This window comes from Cetorhinus maximus, chromosome 9, assembly GCF_964194155.1.
Source record: "Cetorhinus maximus chromosome 9, sCetMax3.hap1.1, whole genome shotgun sequence".
In the NCBI taxonomy this organism is placed as follows: domain Eukaryota; kingdom Metazoa; phylum Chordata; class Chondrichthyes; order Lamniformes; family Cetorhinidae; genus Cetorhinus; species Cetorhinus maximus.
Genome location: NC_135887.1, coordinates 23932312 through 23948225, shown reverse-complemented (window position 1 = coordinate 23948225; position 15914 = coordinate 23932312).

Sequence of the window (15914 nt, the reverse complement as noted above, 5' to 3'; positions counted from 1 at the left end):
AACAGTGATATATTTCTAAGTCAGGTTGGTGAGTGGCTTGGAGGGGAACTTCCAGGTGGTGGTGTTCCCATGTGCCTGCTGCTCTTGTCCTTCTAGATGGTAGTGGTCATGGGTTTGGAAGGTGCTGTCTAAGGAGCCTTGGTGAATTCCTGCAGTGCATCTTGTAGATGGTAAACACTGCTGCTACTGTGCGTCGGTGGTGGAGGGTGTGAATATTTCTGGATGTGGTGCCAATCAAATGGGCTGCTTTGTTCCCAATGGTGTCAAGCTTCTTGAGTGTTGCTGGAGCTGCACTCACCCAGGCAAGTGGAGAGCATTCCATCACACTCCTGACTTGTGCCTTGTAGATGGTGGACAGGCTTTGGGGAGTCAGGAGGTGAGTTACTCATTGCACTATTCCTAGCCTCTGACTTGCTCTTGTAGCCACAGTATTTATATGGCTAGTCCAATTCAGTTTCTGGTCGATGGTAGCCCCCAGGATGTTGATAGTGAGGAATTCAGCAATGGTAATGCCGTTGAATGTCAAGGGGCAACGCTTAGATTCTCTCTTTTTGGAGATGGTCATTGCCCGGCACTTGTGTGGCACGAATGTTACTTGTCACTTGTCAGCCCAAGCCTGGATATTGTCCAGATCTTGCTGCATTTGGACATGGACTGCTTCAGTGTCTGAGGAGTCACGAATGGTGCTGAACATTGTGCAATCATCAGCGAACATCCCCACTTCTGACCATTTGACGGAAGGAACGTCGTTGATGAAGCAGCTGAAGTTGGTTGGTCCTAGGTCACTACCCTGAGGAACTCCTACCTGATGCCCCGGAGCTGAAATGACTGAACTCCAAGAACCACAGCCATCTTCCTTTGTGCTAGGAATGACTCCAACCAGCAGAGAGCTTTCCCCCTGATTCCCATTGACTTGAGTTTTGCTGGGGCCCCTTGATGCCCCACTTGCTGCCTTGATGTCAAGGGCAGTTACTTACACCTGACCTCTGCAGTTCAGCTGTTTTGTCCATGTTTGAACCAAGCCTGTCCTGAGGTCAGGAGCTGGGTGTCAGGGAACAGGTTACTATGAAGCAAGTGCTGTTTGATAGCACTTTTACATCACTGTGTGGTACTCATTAACTCTTTACGTGCCAGACTGGATCGATATCACCGTTTCTTCACTGTTGCTGGGTCAAAATCCCAAAACTCCTTCCCTAACAGCACTCTGGGTGTACCTACGCCACATGGACTGCAGCAGTTCAAGAAGGCAGCTCATCACCACCTACTCAAGGACAATTAGGGGTGGGCAATAAATACTGGCCTAGCCAGAGATGCCCACATCCCATAAACGAATAAAAGGTAAAGACCTCTATACTACACCTCCCCAACTCTTTATCCAATGTATTTAAGTGATTATAGTTTGCCTTATGTCTTATATTGTTATTACTATCATACATTTACGTTGTCATTACTACATTAGCCCTCCCCCATTTCCCTCCTTCAAGTCCTTGAATTCAAAGTTTCAGGCAGTCTGGAGGCCTTTTAACCCTTCCATATCTCCTTCACACTACTGTCGGTGGAGTGGTAGCCTCTGTTGCTGCTGGTTTTTTCTGTCTGGTTTGGAGGTTGTTCTGGTATCTGGGTATATTTTCATACTTTTCTTCTGTTCTCCCATGTTGAATTGCACCTGGTCAATTCGGCTGTTGTGCTGGTTGTGCTGCCCTAACTCCTTTCTTGCGGGACGGGTGAACATTGTATTCATCTCCTTGTCGTTTCTTTTGTTTCTTCCATCACTGTGTGGGTCGTGGCGATGTCCTCCGTGGCGGAGGATGAGCATTCCTGTCCCTAGAATGAAGCTTAGTGGTACGCTCACCTCTGCATTTCACTGTCAGCAATGGACGTCTGCTACCAGCTTCCAGCATCTCTTGTGGCTTTGACATGCTGGCTAGGGGTTACAGTGTATGTGCGGTGGTTGCAGTGTTGACCTGCTGTACCATCGTCAGAGCTGGAGATTGAAGCTTATCGGACTGCTGGTCGCTCTCTTTTACATCCTCCACTGGAGGTATCGTGGTTGCTTCCTGGGTGGTCGGCTGGTCGGCTGGTCTGACCATTGAAGGTTTTCTGGCACCTGTAACAAGAATGAACAAACCTGCACCACGAAGTGAAAAGACAGTTCAGACCTGAAGTCCCAGTCAGGATACTCTTTTTCGTTTGAGTACTCAGGAACTTACAGTTCCATATGATTAATGACAGTGGTTGTCTTGACATCCTCTGCTGTTTTGAGGAGATCCAGGACTACACAGCTCTGCTCAAGAGAGAGAAAGGCTGGTTACAGATGATGTACGTCAGCTCGAAGATTTGTTTGGGGTCATACCTTAGTGGTTCCAGAATTATGCCTATGTCCAGAAGTCAGATCCCTCTGGGCCCATAGAGTGGTACGTCTGTTGTTCAAAGCCGGAGGTCTTTTAGCCACAGTTCTTTGCCCAAGGACTGTTACACTGGCTCCTGTGTCTAATTTAAAATTTGTTAAATGTCCATTGACTGAAATGTCCTGCAGTCCAACATGAGGAACCAAGATTTTTGACCTCACTCAAGAAACATGGCTATGTGTCTTCCAGGCTTTCAGTCTCGACTCTTTGGATAACCTTTGAGCCTTCTGTGCATTTCACAGTTTTTGTGTTGCACAGTTTGCTGCAGTGTCCAATTCTGTTGCAGTTAAAGCATTGGGCTGAAATTGCAGGACATTGATCTGGCCTGTGGGGGTGCTTTGCTCCACAGAGTTGTCAAAGTTGCTTTGCTGGCTGGTTTGGGCATTGCTTTCCCTGGTCTGGAGTGTCCCTGTGTCTTCGTTGCTTAACTAGATGAACTGTGGGTTGGCCTCTGCACCATTGTTTATTTTCTCCCTTAAAACGATTCTGTGCTGGTCACAGAGTTCTGACTGCCTAACTATCTGGATTGCCTTTTCCAGGGTTAGACCTTCCTATGCTTGCATGAGGTTGGGGAGTGTGCCGTCTGCTACTCCTACCACTATTCTGTCTCTGATGAGCTCAGATTTTAAGTCCCTTGTACAGATAGTTGATGAATGAATGATCAGATCCTCCTAGTTGCTGAACTTGCTTGTTAAATTTAGCCCTTTCGAGTATCTTATTGCTTCTTAGACTGAAATAAAGGCTGAAATATTTTGTGCTTCTTCAAATTTAGCCGATGATTTATTGATTCCCTGTCTTGCAATAATGTCGTCCGCAATCTTGTTTATGACATCTTCTTCAATCTCTCCTTTGCCTCCATCTATCACTGGCCTTCCATCCAGCTTCACCTGTTCCCCCCAACCTTTAACAGTATATATTTCACCACATTTCTACTTCTCTTTAGTCCTGATGAAGAGTCATACGGACTTGAAACGTTAACTCTGTCTTTCTCTCCACAGATGCTGTCAGACCTGCTGAGTTTTTCCAGCAATTTTTGTTTTTGTTTCTGTACCTTGAGAATATTTTCCTCCAAAGTCTGCACCGTTGTGATTTATCGGAGCCTTGGATTAGTCTGAATTGGCTCAGGAAGTATGGAATTCTGATCCATGTTCAAAATTTTAATAGTGTAGGTTCTGCTTTAAGAACTTACCGAATTTCAAGATGGCATTGCCATTCACTTGGAGCCAAAGAGATTTCCCGCACTTTCCTGTATGCTGCGCTCCATAATAATGACGATGGGGCTCAGTTAGAATTTTTTTTTAACTTTGGCTGCCTGCATCAGCTGCCTGCAGACTTCTCTTGTTCAGCATTTTACTTTCTTGACTCATGAGTCCATCGAATTGTAGCTTGCTTCCCTTTTGAGTTGAACAGTCACGATATTCCTGAAATATTTAAGTAACTCTTTTTTTCTGTTTCTAACAAGCTCAAAAGACGCTTTCGTGTTCAAGCTCCAACTTGGGGATCAGGTTTTAGCGACAGGCGCCTCTCAAACTCCTCCTCTGACTCTGAATTACTTTAAAGATTTCTCAGGACTTGCTGCAGCCTGGGATTTTAAAAGGTTTAGCTCGTCCTTGCAAGTTCTGCCAACTCTGCATTCTGAAGCTGGACTTCCAAAGGAGATTCCATGGAGTCTTCTGCTGCAGTAAGCAATTTTAAATTTCTGCCTACAGCTTTCAAGCCTTTCTTTGGAGCTTTGTCCTGGTGATTTTTCCTCAGCGCCCCTGCTTCCGGAGCTACTTTCAAGTCAGAATGCTTTTTTGAATTTTTTCTCAGTCTACCAGCACTTTTGTTTGTCTCCACATTTTAGTAAAGTTTTGACTGCTTTCAATGAGCTGCCACCATGTTGTAGGGTGTTAGTTACACTTCGGTAGGCCTGACGAAGTCTTTGTTGTCATATGTAGGCTAACTGTAAGTCTTTATTGACTCTTAGAACTGTTTACAAATATACAGTACAAGCTAGGAACTGGCTCCATGCTTGCTGGTACACACGGCTCTGTCCAACATCCAAATGACCCTGGGTGCTGGTCATGTATTTTTTTATATCATGTGTGAGCAGTACTGTAGTCAGTCCTACATTAACCCTATATATGCCAGACATATATACTACACAAGGGGTCAATGAAATTCTTCCCACTGTCACCCAGGACATGAGGCAGCTTGTGGAAGGTACAAATCCTAAACACAGCCGCCCTCTCTCTCACTCTGTCACTTTCCCTGTCCCTATCCATTCCTTTACCTTTCCAATTGTTTATATTCCAGTTGTCAATGACTCTCAGTGGGTGGCACTGAATCTGAAGGTTGGAAGTTTAAGTCCTACGCCAGAGACCCGAGCACAAATAGATTTCCATTTATATTGCGCCTTTCATGGCTCCACTACGCCAAAGGCTGTGTCGAGAATGTACTTTCTTTTCTCCTTTTTGTTTTAACATGCTTCATAGCAACTCCGACAGTGCAGCACTCCCTCAGTACTGACCCTCCGACAGTGCAGCACTCCCTCAGTACTGACCCTCTGACAGTGCAGCACTCCCTCAGTGCTGACCGTCCGACAGTGCAGCACTCCCTCAGTACTGACCCTCTGACAGTGCAGCACTCCCTCAGTACTGACACCCCAACAGTGCAGCACACACTCAGTACTGACCCTCCGACAGCACAGCACTCCCTCAGTACTGACCCTCTGACAGTGCAGCACTCCCTCAGTACTGACCCTCTGACAGTGCAGCACTCCCTCAGTGCTGACCCTCTGACAGTGCAGCACTCGCTTAGTACTGACCCCCCAACAGTGCAGCACACACTCAGTACTGACCCTCCGACAGCACAGCACTCCCTCAGTACTGACCCTCTGACAGTGCAGCACTCCCTCAGTACTGACCCTCCGACAGTGCAGCACTCCCTCAGTACTGACCCTCCGACAGCACAGCACTCCCTCAGTACTGACCCTCCGACAGTGCAGCATTCCCTCAGTACTGACCCTCCGACAGTGCAGCACTACCTCAGTACTGACCCTCTGACAGCACAGCACTCGCTTAGTACTGACCCCCCGACAGTGCAGCACTACCTCAGTACTGACCCTCTGACAGCTCAGCACTCGCTTAGTACTGACCCTCCGACAGTGCAACACACACTCAGTACTGACCCTCTGACAGTGCGGTGCTCCCTCAGTACTGACAGTGCAGCACTCCCTCAGTACTGACCCTCTGACAGTGCAGCACTCCCTCAGTACTGACCCTCTGACAGTGCAGCACTCCCTCAGCACTGACCCTCTGACAGTGCGGTGCTCCCTCAGTACTGACCCTCTGACAGTGCAGCACTCCCTCAGCACTGACCCTCTGACAGTGCGGTGCTCCCTCAGTACTGACCCTCTGACAGTGCAGCACTCCCTCAGCACTGACCCTCCAACAGTGCAACACACACTCAGTACTGATCCTCTGACAGTGCGGTGCTCCCTCAGTACTGACCCTCTGACAGTGCAGCACTCCCTCAGTACTGACCCTCTGACAGTGCAGCACTCCCTCAGCACTGACCCCCTGACAGAGCGGTGCTCCCTCAGTACTGACCCTCTGACAGTGCAGCACTCCCTCAGCACTGACCCTCTGACAGTGTGGTGCTCCCTCAGTACTGACCCGCTGACAGTGCAGCACTCCCTCAGTACTGACCCTCTGACAGTGCAGCACACACTCAGTACTGACCCTCTGACAGTGCGGTGCTCCCTCAGTACTAACAGTGCAGCACTCCCTCAGTACTGACCCTCTGACAGTGCAGCACTCCCTCAGTACTGACCCACTGACAATGCAGCACTCCCTCAGTACTGACCCTCCGACAGTGCAGCACTCCCTCAGTACTGACCCTCCGACAGTGCAGCACTCCCTCAGTACTGACCCTCCGACAGTGCAGCACTCCCTCAGTACTGACCCTCGGACAGTGCAGCATTCCCTCAGTACTGACCCTCCGACAGTGCAGTACTCCCTCAGTACTGACCCTCCGACAGTGCAGTGCTCCCTCAGTACTGACCCTCCGACAGTGCAGCACTCCCTCAGTACTGACCCTCCGACAGTGCAGTGCTCCCTCAGTACTGACCCTCTGACAGTGCAGCGCTCCCTCAGTACTGACCCTCTGACAGTGCAGCACTCCCTCAGTACTGACCCTCTGACAGTGCAGCGCTCCCTCAGTACTGACCCTCTGACAGTGCAGCACTCCCTCAGTACTGACCCTCTGACAGTGCAGCACTCCCTCAGTACTGACCCTCCGACAGTGCAGCACTCCCTCAGTACTGACCCTCCGACAGTGCAGCACTCCCTCAGTACTGACCCTCCGACAGTGCAGCACTCCCTCAGTACTGACCCTCCGACAGTGCAGCGCTCCCTCAGTACTGACCCTCTGACAGTGCAGCGCTCCCTCAGTACTGACCCTCTGACAGTGCAGCACTCCCTCAGTACTGACCCTCTGACAGTGCAGCGCTCCCTCAGTACTGACCCTCTGACAGTGCAGCACTCCCTCAGTACTGACCCTCCGACAGTGCAGCGCTCCCTCAGTACTGCACTGTAGTGTCGGCTGGGATTCAGATCTCTGAAATGGGATTTTTTTGTGGTTGGGCTAAGATTGCTGAATGAGTTTTTTCAGCATCAAGTGTTTTTGATCTAATGGGGAGAGTTTACAAAAACAAATGTTAAATACAGGGCACGATGGAGACATGTTGAAATAATGTTGGAATGCAGTGAAAGCATTGCTCATTTACCATAATGTAATTACCAGGGAGTGGCCCAGGATTGTACATAGAATGTGCCAGGAAATATTATCCTTGCCTGATATTCTACTTGCAATGGATTGTTTTCCCTGAAGCCTTTTAGCTGCCATATGTTACAGAGTCTCTCCAAGGAGAGGCCACTGATCCTGTGGGACTTGCTGCTTCTCTCAGGGTCTTCAGAATGGCTGATCTTTGTGCTGCTCAAACAGGTTTGTTCCTAGTGTTGAGGCCTGTTACAGCAGAGGAGGGGAACACGTCATCTATTCCAGGTACCAGTGATGGCATCAAACCCTCCCAGGACTGGTACAGCACGGGGTTAGATACAGAGTAAAACTGCCCCTACACTGCCCACATGAAACACTCCCAGGGCAGGTGCAGCACGGGGTTAGATACAGCGTAAAGCCCCCTCTACACTGCCCACATCAAACACTCCCAGGACAGGTACAGCACGGGGTTAGATACAGAGTAAAGCTCCCTCTACACTGTCCCCATCAAACACTCCCAGGGACAGGTACAGCACGGGGTTAGATACAGAGTAAAGCTCCCTCTACACTGCCCACATCAAACACTCCCAGGACAGGTACAGCACGGACAGGGGTGTAGCACTGCAGGAGTGCTCCAGAGCACCGCTCTGGCACTTATATGCCCCACTTGATTTTTCTTTCCACTGATCTCAGTGGAATCCTTCCATTAATTGTCTGACTGGATTTTAATCCTCATTGCCTCCAATATTGAAGGTACTTGTTCCCAAGGGGTAACACATGCATGGGTATTGGGCTTATTGATGTCAACAATCAGGACTGGAGAGAAATCCTCTTGCAACCACGTGGGACAGCAGGACTTGTGAAGCAGAGGTGGCCAGCGCGGGCACCATGTTGAGTGAATTCTACCTGCAGTATTATGTGGGGCACAAGGGCAAGTTTGGCCTCGAGTTCCTGGAGTTTGAGTTCAACCCAGATGTCAGGAGTTGACTGGAATGTCTGGAGCTCATGTTGTGGCTGTGATTCTGGTGCCTGGGGAGGTTAAGAGGTGGTGGAGGGACCCAGAGTCCCGGGCCTCACACTGCTGCTGCTGAACATCTCTGAATCACTGTGCAGCAACAGCAACAGCAGTAACCCTCCCGTACAACTCCCTGACTGTAGAAAATATAGACCTAACAACTCCCTGCACACAGCTTTTTCATAAATAGGCATTTCAGGGTCTTTGAAGCTCAACGTTCCCGGGATCTAAAGCAGCATCAATATCCCCAAACGCCCTGTTGCAATTGCCTACTGAACATTAATTCCCTGGCTGTGATGGCCTGTGCATGTGAAACGCAGTATAAGGCCAGGATTTTCCCCTCGCCGATTTGGGGGCGGGGCCCACTCGCCGAGGGGAAAATGACGCGGGTTGACGGCAGGAGGAATCCCCGATGTCATCCCGGGCCATTTAACTCTTAAGGAAGGCGGGCGGACAGCGAAATCAGCTGTCCGCCCGCCGACCTGTCAATGGCCAATTGAGGCCTTTGACAGACTCATTAAGATAGTTAAATGCGCTGCCCGGCCAACCTTAAGGCTGGCGGGCAGGCCAGGAGCCCCAGCGGCCTGCAGATTATTAATGAAACTTCATCCCCTGGTGGGATGAAGTTTCATTACCGTTTTATAAAAAATTATGAGTTTGTTATCAATATGTCCCATCTCGTGTGACATTGTCACATGAGGGGGACATGTTAATAATTTTAAAATGTCTCTATTTTTTGACTTTACTTACCTTTCACTAAACTCCCTGAGACAGGACTTTGCCTCAGGGAGCAGTGTGCACTCTGACAGTTGGCGATTCCTCCCCCTCCCAGAACAGGAAGCACATAGCGCTTCATGTCGAGCAGACCACTGGGTGGGCTTTAATTGGCCCACCCACTCAAAATGGCGGCGGGCCCCATTTCGGCAGCGGGGTTCAGCTGCCTGCCCGCCACTGAGCCGGTGGGGCCCGCCCGCCAGCCAAGGGCTAAATTCTGCCCATAGTGTTTGTATTCCCTGCTGGCAGCTTTACATGGAATTTACAGCAAAGAAACAGGCCATTTGGTCCACCTTATCTATGTTAGTGTTTATGTTCAACACAAGCCTCCTTCCGCTATTCTTAGTCAAACTATCAGGGTAACCTTCAGCTTCTTTCTTCCTCATGTGTTTATCAAGGTCCTTGAATGTATTTATACCAGAATCAAAAAATGGCTGCAGCACAGAAGGAGGCCATTTAGCACATTGTTTTTGTGTCAGTTCTCTGCAACAGCAACTCAGCTAGCCTCAATCCTTGACCTTTTCCCTGTAGCCCTGTAAAATCTTTTCTCTTCAGATAATTATCCAGTTCCCTTTTGAAAACAGCATTTGAGTCTGTCTCCACCACACACTCATGCAGTGCATTCCAGATAGTAAAGAGAATATCATTTTTCCTAATATTACTGTGGGGTACTGTGAAGCAGGCTTTTGGGGGCTGTGTGTGTGCTGTGTGTGTATGTGCGTGTGACTAATTTAATTAAACTGAAGACAGTCAGACTGCAAGGTAAATTAGCAAAGCGGTTAGGTGGAAAGCAGGCATTTGAAGTGGAAATGGACGAGCTATGATGGGGTACAGGTAAATAGGTTAGAGCTAACATTTTCATTTGTAGATAAGTTGAAAGGCTGTTTGAAAAAGGGGAATTCGAAGGTGACAAGGAAAAGGTTTGCTTCTTGCAGGAGTTTTCATAGGTAAACAGGTAGTGACTATATCATATTTTTCTTGACCCAAAAGCAAAGACAGGATGGAAACATGAAAGACCTTATATTTGGAAGAGTTGGAGTTTCAAAGGGGTGTGAGAACAGTGGGTTTAAAGATTAAAGAGGAAAATATATTAAAGGAAAGATTGACAGCTGAATGGTGAGTGGCCAAGTAAGATCTTGAAAGGTGGGCTGTGCGAAGACAGACCTGTGAAAAGCAGCCTGTAGCCACCCCAGAGAAGTGCTTGTTTGTTCCAGAAAGCAGGGTTTTGTCACAAGCCTTGGATTTGCATTGTTGAGTGAGAGGGAGAGGGGAGCTTGTGAAACACCTGTTACGACTGGGATGGGAGGAGTGCGCGAGTTATCAACCCCCCATTACTCCGAAGGCCGTACCATTAATTTAAATGCTTAATTTTCTCACCAAAATGGCCAATTGTTTACCTATACCTCTCGTACCCAGAAGAAAAGAGACTCTGACCAGGCTTCTTTCAAAAACTCAATGACTAATTTATTTTGAAACAAAATTTCATTTAACAAGCTGCAAGTACTGGTTAGAAACTTCGAAAATGGGAGCAGGAGTAGGTTATTCGGCCCTTTGAGCCTGCTCCACCATTCAATATGATCATGGCTGACCTTCTATCTCAAAATCATGCTCCCACGCTCTCCCCATTCCCCTTCACACCTTTAGAGTCCAGAAATCTATCTAGTTGCTTCTTAAATACATTCAGTGACTTGGCCCCACAGCCTTCTGTGGTAGAGAATTCTACAGGTTCACCACCCTCTGAGTGAAGAAGTTTCACCTCATCTCAGTCCTAAATGGTCTACCCTGTAGCCTGAGACTTTGACACCTTGTTCTAGAGCCCCAGCCAGAGGAAATATCATCCCTGTAACCAGTCTGTCCATCCCTGTCAGAATTTTATATACTTCAATGAGATCTCCTCTCATTCATAAGACCATAGGACGTAGGAGCAGAAGTAGGCCATTCAGCCCATCGAGTCTGCTCCACTATTCAATGAGATCATGGCTGATCTGATAATCCTCATCTCCACTTTCCTGCCTTTTTCCCATAACCTTTGATTCCCTTACTGATTAAAAATCTGCCTATCTCAGCCTTGAATATACTTAATGACCCAGCCTCTACAGCCCTCTGTGGTAAGGAATTCCACAGACTAACTACCCTCTGAGACAAGGAATCCCTCCTCATCTCTGTCTTAAATGGATGACCCCTTATTCTGAGATTATGCCCTCTGGTCCTAGACTCTCCCACAAGGGGAACAGCCTCTCAGCACCTACCCTGTCAAGCCCCCTAAGAATCTTACATGTTTCAATAAGGTTGCCTCTCATTCTTCTAAACTCCAATGAGTACAGGCCCAATCTATTCAACCTCTCCTCATAAGAAAACCCCTCCATACCCAGGGTCAACCTAGTGAACTTTCTCTGGACTGCCTCCAATGCCAGTATATGGTTCCTTAGATAAGGGGACCAAAACTGTTCACAGTATTCTAGGTGTGGTCTAACTAGTGCCTTGTATAGTTTTAGCAAGACTTCCCTATTTTATACTCCATTCCCTTTGAAATAAAGACCAACATTCCATTTGCCTTCCCTATTACCTGCTGAACTTATATGCTAGCTTTTTGGGATTGATACACGAGGATCTCTAAATCCCTCTGTGCTGCAGCTTTCTGCAGTCTTTCTCCATTTAAGTAATATTCAGCTCCTCTATTCTTCCTGCCAAAGTGCATAACCTCACATTTTCCTACATTATATTCCATCTGCCAAGTTTTTGCCCACTCACTTAACCTGTCTATATTGTTATGACACAGCAGTTGGTAAAGGCTGAGTTATTTAAAATCCAGAGGGAAACTTCAAACAACTGTCATAACCTATATTTTCAATTGATATGTTTGAGATGTAGCTCTGAATTCAGGAATAAAAACCACCAAGCCTCAAGAGGTTCTTATATAAATTAATTTAAACATTTATTATTTAACAACAAATTTAAACACATAGACATGCCTACAAATTGCTACTATAAAAACTTTTGAACAAACCCCCGAATTAATCACTCCCAGGTAAATATCTTCACCAAGACAACAATAACCCATGGACACCAAACAGACGCCAGGCAAAGTATATTTTATCTTATGAATTTAAAATGAGGTTCCTTTCAATTTGGTCCTTCGTACAGTTGTAGGCTTACAGGTGGCATGCCTCTGACCACACACACACAACTCTTTTCTGTATATACCTAACCTTCCCTTTAAATGCAAATTCTCATTGTATCACCAGGCCCTTTAAACGCCACCTCTTCTAACAATAAAATCTTTTCATAGTACCAATTTTATTAGTAATATAAACATATTGCTTGGGGTTTCCTAGCTAGTTGTGAGAGCTCACCCCCAGTATTTGCATGGTTTATTCAACAAAATGCAAATGTACTCTTTACCTTAACTTCCTTACTGTTTAACATCTCAAAACTACTATACACCAAAGCATCCAGACTAGCTGGCTTTAATCCAATTAAGGCCCACACACTCACATCCACAGCTATAGACCCTACCACAAGTCCAATTTAAAATAATTTCCAATAACATTATACACATTAATATCTTCATGACAATATCCCTCTGTAGACTCTTTGTATCATCCTCACCACTTGCCTTCCCACCTATTTTTGTGTCATCTGCAAACTTGGCAATAGTACATTCATTTCCCTCATCCAAGCCATGAATGTATATTGTAAATAATTGTGGCCCCAGCACTAATCCCTGTGGCACCCCACTAGTTACAGGTTGCCACCCTGAAAATGCCCTCCTTATTCCAACTCTCTATCTCCTATTAGTTAGCCAATCCTCTATCCATGCTAATATACTACCCCGACACCATAGGCTCTTATCTTATTAAGTAGCCTTATGTGCGGTACCTTATCAAACACCTTTTGGAAATCCAGATATATTACATCTACTGGTTCCCCTTTATCTATCCTGCCTGTTACCTCCTCAAAGAATTCTAATAAATTTGTCAGGCATGATTTCCCCTTCATGAAGCCATGCTGACTCTGCTTAATTATACTATACATTTCTAAATGCTCTGCTGTTACATCCTTTATAATAGACTCTAACATTAGCTTCCCTAATGTTAGGGAATTAGGGAGTTCTCTATTTCCCTAAAAATAGAAATTTTTCTGTAGTGATAGTTATTGTATTTATTTCCTCCCACCCTTTTGCCCCTTGATTATTTAGTATTTTTAGAATGCTAGTCATGTCTTCTACCATGATGACTGATGCAAAGTATTTATTCAACTCCTCTGCCATTTCCTGGTTCCCCATTATTATTTCTCCAGCCTCATTCTCTAAGGGCCTATGTTCACTTTGGCCTCTTGCTTCCTTTTTATATATTTAAAGAAGCTCTTACTGTCCATTTTTATATTACTTGCTAGTTTACCCTCAAAATTTATTTTCTCCCTCTTTATTATTATTTTTGATATCTTCTAGTTTTTAAAGTTTTTAAAACTTTCCAAATCCTCTGGCTTATCACTAATTTTTGCCACATTGTATGTTTTTTCTTTCAGTTTGATAGTATCCTTAACTTCCTTGGTTAACCATGGTTGGTTTATCCTCTTCCTAGAATCCTTCTTCCTGACTGGGATATATCTTTGTTGTGAGTCATGAATTATTTTCTTAAATGTCGGCCATTGTTCATCAACCGTCTTTTCTGATAAACTCCATTCCCAGTCCACCCCAGCCAACTCTTCCCTCATTCCTTTGTAATTACCCTTATTGAAGTTTAGCTCAGTTGTTTCCGACCCAAGTTTCTCACACTCACACTGAATGCTAAATTCTACCATGTTATGACCACTGTTTCCTCGGGGACCATTTACTCTGAGATAATTTATTAAACCTGCCTCATTACACATCATCAGATCCAAAATAGCCTGACCCCTGGTTGGATCACATGCCTAGTCGGCCCAATCTCTCCTCATACGACAATCCTGCCACCCCAGGGATCAGTCTGGTGAACCTTCGCTGCACTCCCTCTATGGCAAGTATATCCTTTCCTGGGTAAGGAGACCAAAACTGCACACAATACTCCAGGTGTGGTCTCACCAAGGCCCTATACAGCTGCAGTAAGACACCCTTGTTCCTGTACTCAAGTCCTCTCGCAATGAAGGCCAACTTACCATTGCCTTCTTAACTGCTTGCTGCACCTGCATGCTTTCTCTCAGTGACTGGTGTACAAGGACACCCAGGTCCCTTTGTACATTAACATTTCCCAATCTATCACCATTTAAATAATGCTCTGCCATTCTGTTTTTCCTACCAAAGTGGATAACTTCACATTTATCCATGTTATACTGCATCTGCCATTTATTTGCCCACTCACTCAACCTGTCTAAATCACCTTGAAGCCTCATAACACCCTCCTCATCGCTCACATTCCCACCAAGTTTTGTGGCGTCAGCAAACTTGGAAATATTACATTTGGTTCCCTCATCCAAATCATTGATCTATATTGTGAATAGCTGGGGCCCAATCACTGATCCCTGCGGTACCCCACTAGTCACCAACTGCCACTCCGAAAAATACCCATTTATTCCTACTCTCTGTTTCCTGTTTGCTGACCAATTCTCAATCCATGCCAATATATTACCCCCAATCCCACGTGCTTTAATTTTACACTGTAACCTCTCACGTGGGACTTTATCAAAAGCTTTCTGAAAATCCAAATACACCACATCCTCTGGTTCTCGCTTATCTATCCTGGTAGTTACGTACTCAAAGAACTCCAGTAGGTTTGTCAAACATGATTTTCCTTTCATAAACCCATGTTGACTTTGTCTAATCCTATTGATATTTTCTAAGTGTTCTGTTATCACATCCTTTATAATAGACTTGAGCATTTTCCCTACTACTGAAGTTAGGCTAACCGGCCTGTAATTCACTGTTTTCTCCCTCCCTCCTTTTTTAAATAGCGGGGTTACATTTGCCACCCTCCAATCTGCCAGGACTGTTCCAGAATCTACAGAATTTTGGAAGATGACAACTAACACATCCACTATTTCCATGGCCACTTCTTTAGCACCCTGGGATGTAGATTATCAGGCCCTATGGATTTATCAGCTTTCAGTTCAATTAATTTCTCCAGCATTATTGTTTTAGTAATACTAATATCCCTCAATTCCTCCTTCTCACTCAACCTTCGGTTCTCTAGTATTTCTGGGAAGTTATTTGTGTCTTCCTCCATGAAGACAGAACTAAAGTAATTGTTTAATTGCTCGGCCATTTCCTTCTTCTCTCTTATAAATTCTCGCGTTTCAGACTGTGAGGGACCTACATTTGTCTTCACTAATCTTTTTATTTTTGCATACTTATAATAGAAGCTTTTACAGTCTGCTTTTATGCTGCTTGCAACTTTACTCTCATACTCTATCTTTCCCCTCTTAATCAATCTCTTGGTCCTCCTGTGCTGAATTCTAAACTGCTCCCAGTTCTTAGGCTTGCTATTTTTTCCAGCAACTTTATATGACTCCTCTTTGGATCTAATACTATCCTTAATTTCTTTTGTTAGCCATGGTTGGGCCACTTTTCCTGTTGTGTTTTTGCGCCAAAAAGGAACGTATAACTGTTGTAATGCATACAGCCGTTCCTTAAATATTAGGTATTGCCTTTAAATTAGCCATTCACCAACCTATCTTAGCCACTCATGGCTCATAGCTTCGTAGTTTCCTTTGTTAAGATTTAGGACCCTAGATTCAAATCGGACTACTTCACTTTCCATCCTAATGAAGAATTCTATCGTGTTATGGTCACTGTTTCCTAAAGGACCCTGTGCAACAAAATTATTTATTAACTCCTTCTCATTGCACAATACAAAATCTAGGATAGCCTGTACCCTAGTCGGTTCCTCAACATACTGGTCTAAAAAAAAATCTTATACACACACCAGGAATTCATTTGCCACAGTATTATTGCTAATTTGGTTTTCCCAGTCTATATG